The following is a 6,242-nucleotide window of genomic DNA, read 5'->3' as shown; positions in this document are numbered from 1 at the left end:
TCCTAATATTAATTATTTTTTATCAGTACAAATATATTTTTATTTATTTTAACGTATTTATTTAATTTCGTTTATAAATATGTGATTTATTACTCATTCCTTTTTCCTGAAATTTTCTATTATAATTTATTGCCTTTAGATTATATTTAAATTTATGATGTAAAACATTATAAATTTTTTAAATAAACGAAGGGTTCATTTTGTCAATTTATTATTCACAACTAAAAAGCTGTGATTAAACTATTTATTCCTTGTAAATATACATATTTAAACCTTATCCATATAATTTTCAAATTTTAGAGTAGAGAAACATATTGTCTTAATATAATTATCTCAGCATACATATATATTATTTATTATTTTTGTACAAAATAAAATTTTAATGTAATGTACTAAGAAAATCAGAGATTGGTATATGAGGAGCTTTTTTTTTCTTTGATTTTTTTTTTATTAGATAGGATTTTATAATACTTTCTAAATTATTCAAATATTATTATAACAGATTTTGAAATTTTAAATTTTATGATATTAAAAAATATTTTAGGTATGCCTTATTATATCTTAAAGAGCCTTCAAATTTAAGAATTAATTTATTTGAAAAAATGGATTTATTTTAAGCTTGATAATTAAAGAAACTGAAATCAATTTGAAAAAACAACACAAACCTAACTAGAGAAAGCTAAATTAGTTCTGTACAAGAGAAACGGGAACAATTCTCACGACAATTCAATTGTCACGGACGGTTGTGGTGAAAACTGTGGAAATAAAAAATTAACTGAAGCTATACGCTCTTTACACATGTTAGTTATGGCTTTTAATTTTGAACTAAAAAATCAGCATGTAAATTTTTAAAATTGCGCTTAAAAAAAAAAAACCAGAATAGGAATTTTATATTATAATCTCACCAATCTCCAATATTTCAAACTAATGTTTTAATTATTAAAAAAACTTCACATTCATTATTAATAATAATAAAAAATTATGGTGCAAATCAACCAACATTTTTCGAAGATTACTGAATCAGCTATTTAATAGCAATGTTCATTATTTGTTTTATTTTAAAAACTTTAAAGACATTCATTATTAATAATTTTTTTAACTATTCCGTTGCACTCTCCATTATGCCTTATCATATTTTTTTTGAATAAATATTTAAACTACAAAAATTATTTATTTTAATATAAAAGAGTATTTAAAATTATATTTTAATTATAAAGGAGTATTTAAAAAACAATTAAATTTTCAAAATATCATGTTGCTAAATACTTTTTTTTAAGAAATCCTATGGTACCTTGATGTTGCATAAGATAAAATATTGTTTGATAAGGAGATTGTGTATCGACATACGCAACAGTTATGATTGCTTAAAGCAATTGAATTGAGTTTAGACAATCTATGGAGTTCATGATTGTTTCAACTATCTATTACTCTTTAGGTTAAGGGAAAGTCTTTAGTTACAAGCTGTGCAATGGCTAAAAATAAGTAATCTTTCGTATTTTTATCTTATCAGACCCCTTGTTCTGTGTTTAAATTACAGATATCTGGTGAAACATACATGTTTACTATTCTATAGATTCGAAAGAATTTCAGGAATGGTTTTAGAAAAAATTCGAAGTAACAAGGAATGTAAGGATTTTCGGAAAAACAAAGTCTGTTGAAATATTTAAAAAAACCTGCAACCCATTATGTAGGAAACAGCTTTTGTGAACTCAACAAAAAGTTTTTGTAAGATGAATTTATAGCTTACAAAAATTTTTAAGTAATATGAAAATCGAAAACAAAGATGTAGTATGCAGTTGCAAAACGATTATTTTTTAGTGTTATAATTACAAAATAATCGCATCTTTTACATCATAATATTCTTTTAAAAAATATAAAACAAATATTCCGAAATCGCTATCATTTTCAAAGCGCCATTGATATAAAAACTAAATTAAAAATTAGTTTTATAATATTTTATCCTAAAAAACTACAATAATAGATTATTAAACTTTTCTGTAATTTTTTTAAATTTAATTATTAATTGAATAATGTAGATAACTTCAAACAAATAATTATTTAGCTGAATATTATTAATTATTTATATATATATTCAAATGTTCCTTCAAATTAAAGATTAGTTTTAATAACCTAAAGTAGGAATAGAAAAACAATTAATTCAATTTTTCTGAAATTCATATGTTTGTAACATAATACCTTAAACCAGGCATATCTTCAATTACATATTAATACAGTTATGTAATTAGTGGGAATCGCAATTAATTAAACCAATTAGAATCTATAATAATAATTGATTAGTTAAGTAGATCAAGTCTAACTAATCATTTGTTTTCATTGTTAACTGATCAATCGAAATTCATATGTATGTGAAAGTGATAATGATAGTAGCAGCTGTCATGGAATCGTGTAAACACCTGTATAGTCGTGAAAACTTTATTAGCCTACAGTAGTATAATACTGCTGTACTATCAGGATTTACTCGGTAATCGATAGTACTATCTCGACAATATATACGTGACTTGTTACTGACACATATAACAGGTCCTAGACAGTGAACTACTGTACCTTATAACCTAATAACGCTAACCTTTAATAACTTGTTGGTCGTATTAAATTTGTATAAAAAATTACAAAGACCATAGGTTACTTCCAGCAAAGTAGGTCTAAACATTTTTTTTTTTTTAACGAAAAATCAAATACATCAGAGTAGTTTTAGAAGGAAACTAAATGGCATAAAACCTTGGTATCGCCTTTTTATTTATTTATTTTTTTAAGGTTTCTTCAGTTTACCTAACTCATTTTTATTTGGATTCCCATTTTAAAATACCTGTAGGTGTATGATTGATGAACGACAAACTAACTCTTGACTTCGCATTTTGACCGTGAACACCAAGATCTGTTGCTATGATAAATGATATACAATAAACCAAGCTATACGCACGAATTTTATTTTCAGTATTACTTATTTGGAATCTTAAAGCCACCAAAATGGCTGGAGACAAGAAATGGTGACGTTTCGTAGGATGACTGACACAACTACTGCTTAATAAATATTTGTCAATAAATTAAATTATTTTTTCTTACCACTACTATACATCTCCATTTATAAAAAAAAAAAAAAATATTTTTTTATTATTATTAACAACTGTATACATATATATACATCAAGTAAATTTTCTGTAAGTGAAATAATGACAAGATACAAAGATGTGGAGAATCTACCCATTGATAGAACTCCAAAAACATTTCTAGAGGAGAAGATCTCGAGGTCATCTTCTTTTCAGACGCCTAGGAGGATTATTAGCTATTGAAGGAGAAGCCAGGTTAGAAACGAGTTGGTTTGGGTGGTTGGGAAGTTTATCATGGAAGGATTGGTATCTGGTTCTGTCCAAATCGGCAACATATGGGACATTGAGGTCCTGGTGGATGATTTGATTTGTGAAAAAGTAAGGAGCATTAAGAATTTTGGACTGTAAGGATTGGATTCGGAAGGAATTCGATGGTTTAGTGGAATCCCATTGCTCAACTCCGTATGTCTATATAGGCCTTATAATAGTCTTGTAGATCAGTTTTTTGTAAGGGATTGGCAATTTAGACCGTTTGTCTAGTAAATGATATAATAGTCAAAATCGACGAGCAGTTTCCTGTCTTTTCAGTCTTGTATGAGGATTCCATGTCAGTCGTTTGTCCAGATGTAGTCCTAAGTAAAGGATCTGTTCAACAAGAATAAGTGGAGTATTATTAAAAGATACTGTGTGGCAAGACGAAGGCTTATGACGAAGTATAAAAAAAATAAAATCATTCCACCCTCAAAATAATTTTTTTAAAAGTTCTTTCTCGATCAAATTGGACGGATCCGACTTTCAGAAGATCGTTTCCAATCGATCGACAAACAAAAGTAGAAATATTTAAATGGTAATGGTAAAGGCGTTTGAATGTGAAGTGGGATTTTATATGACGGAGATGTCCTGCACGTAGCACGAGACACGTAGGATGGCTCCCATACTCCACATCCTGGCTTTCTACTCTTGTGGTCTGCGTTTTCTTGGAACATCTGAGACGCCATTAGCAATAACCCTTTATCCAATAAATCCCTTCAAATGGTCTAAAACCCTTTAATTTGAACCCCTAAAATCAAAAACGTTCAAGAAATCAAGCTTAAGCTTTACGCTTACATATTTGATTTATTTTTATTTTTTCCTTTATAAAACTCTATAAACTATTAGAAAATATATAAATATAATAATTTTTCGTCATTTTCATCAATATTCCCATCGCACAATTTACAAGACACAAAACATGTTTCCATTTTATTTGATATATACATTTTTTTAACTTGGGAATGAGGTACTTCCGATGCTAAGTCAGATTTTTGAAGGTTTTAAGAAGAAAAAAAAACCATCTTACCATCTAAAATCAGTTTAATAAGCTCTTACGATTCCATTGTTCGAAGTAAGTTACTGGCACATTAATCCTCTTTGGTATTATGTATATAAAAGGAAATGAGAAAAAAATATTCATATAAATATATATATCATACCTTGGCAGAACTAAAACTCCTTGCAAATTCATTAGTCAAGCAATTTTTTGTTCTTAAAATAACTTTTTTTTTGCAACATTTTGTTCCTTAAGAATAATATTTGTTCATGCTGTAAGAAAATTTCTTTGAGTTTTAAGACCTAATGATATAACACTTTGAATGAAAAATGAATAAACATTTATACATGTAGTAATATGTTTTATTTTTTAAAGAATAATCTGATTTTTTCATCTGCTTGTTTTCATCACTGCGTGCCGAAATCAACGGTCAGTTTTTGTGGCTGCGATCAAATAAAAGTGAGCTTCGGTCGTTGTGCAACAGATGGCAGCTCTTACTCGATAATAACATTTTTGTTTTTTAAATCGTCTGTTTATTTTGTAATCTAAGGTTCAATTAGAATTTTTAAACAGGTAAATAAATTGATTATAATAGGTCGATTTAATGTAATATTTATTTATTTATTTTTAGTTATAAAAAAAATCGATATTATTTCAATTGTTAAAAAAAAAAGTTTTAAGTTGCTAATACTCTAACAATTTATTATTAAAATTTATTATTGACTTAAAATTAAATTATTTATTTCATCCATAGAAATTGTAGTGGCTTGATTATTATTTTTTATTAATTTTTTTTTTAGTCTAATTCATTTTCAACAATTATGAAAATACCATTCCTATATTTTTTCATCATTTTTATTTTTTTTTAAATAATATATATCATTCTTTGTATGCTCACCTTACTTTTAATTTTGTATTTGTTTAATTCAATTAATCAATATTATTTTTATAGTGTGACGATGGAAACGTAAAATAAATATAAAGTGTATTTACTGGAAATTTTATTTTTTTAAATGGAACAAAAAATAATTTATTTGAATATTGATCTTTTTGATTAGAATTCAGTGTTCATTCAGATTATTATTTAAATTTTCTATTTATTTATGCAATAATATAATTATTTTGGGTTAATCCTTTCAATTTTGCTGTAATATTTTTGAAGTTTTAATAACAACTACATTCGTTATTAGACATTCGTAAAAGTAACACTATTCAAGAATTCGCATTCTATATTGTTTTATATTTAATAATTAAACAAAATTACTATATAATTTTACTTAACTATTCGGTTAAAATAAAAAATATATTGCTATGATTAAATTATTATTGTGTCCATCTTGATAAAATATTGTATTTAAGACCTTCCACCAAACCTCATTGCCTATTAATGGTATATTGGATTATAGACATTTTCTTTCTTGTTCGATACCGAAGGCGTCTCAGATCTGACAGGACTTATTGATTTTGCAATTCGCCTCATGAATACATTATCTCATGAACTTTATTCTCTGCTCCTGAAATATTCATAAAATAAATAAATTTTAAATATGAATCTAGGAAAATAAATAAGTTAATTTTAAAGAACACTGAAACTTTTTTATAGTAAATTGTGTTACTAGCAAATGTAATTTCTTTCAGAGAGCTGAAATTGAATTTCTTCTCAATGCATTTATGTTCATCCAATTCTCTTTATTGTTTTTCAAAATTGAATAAGTGAAAATTGTCAATATTTTATCGCTGATATTATAAGCATGATATCGATTATATTTCGAATAAATTAAAAAGAAGAGGGGAACATATCTAATGCGAGAGCTCTCGCTGGGGCAAAATAGTCTAAAATCAATAAAGAAGTTATTAAAATTATT

General features: G+C 26.1%; 1 protein-coding gene across 3 annotated transcripts in view; it reads left to right on the top strand.

Moving 5' to 3' along the window:
- CenG1A (Centaurin-gamma-1A) overlaps nucleotides 1-6,242 on the top strand; it is a 220,023-nt gene that overhangs the window by 162,788 nt on the left and 50,993 nt on the right. The window lies entirely within an intron of this gene.

This window comes from Halyomorpha halys, unplaced genomic scaffold, assembly GCF_000696795.3.
Source record: "Halyomorpha halys isolate HHAL.00 unplaced genomic scaffold, Hhal_1.1 Scaffold1306.1, whole genome shotgun sequence".
Lineage (NCBI taxonomy): Eukaryota > Metazoa > Arthropoda > Insecta > Hemiptera > Pentatomidae > Halyomorpha > Halyomorpha halys.
This window is presented reverse-complemented; position numbering and strand designations above follow the sequence as displayed.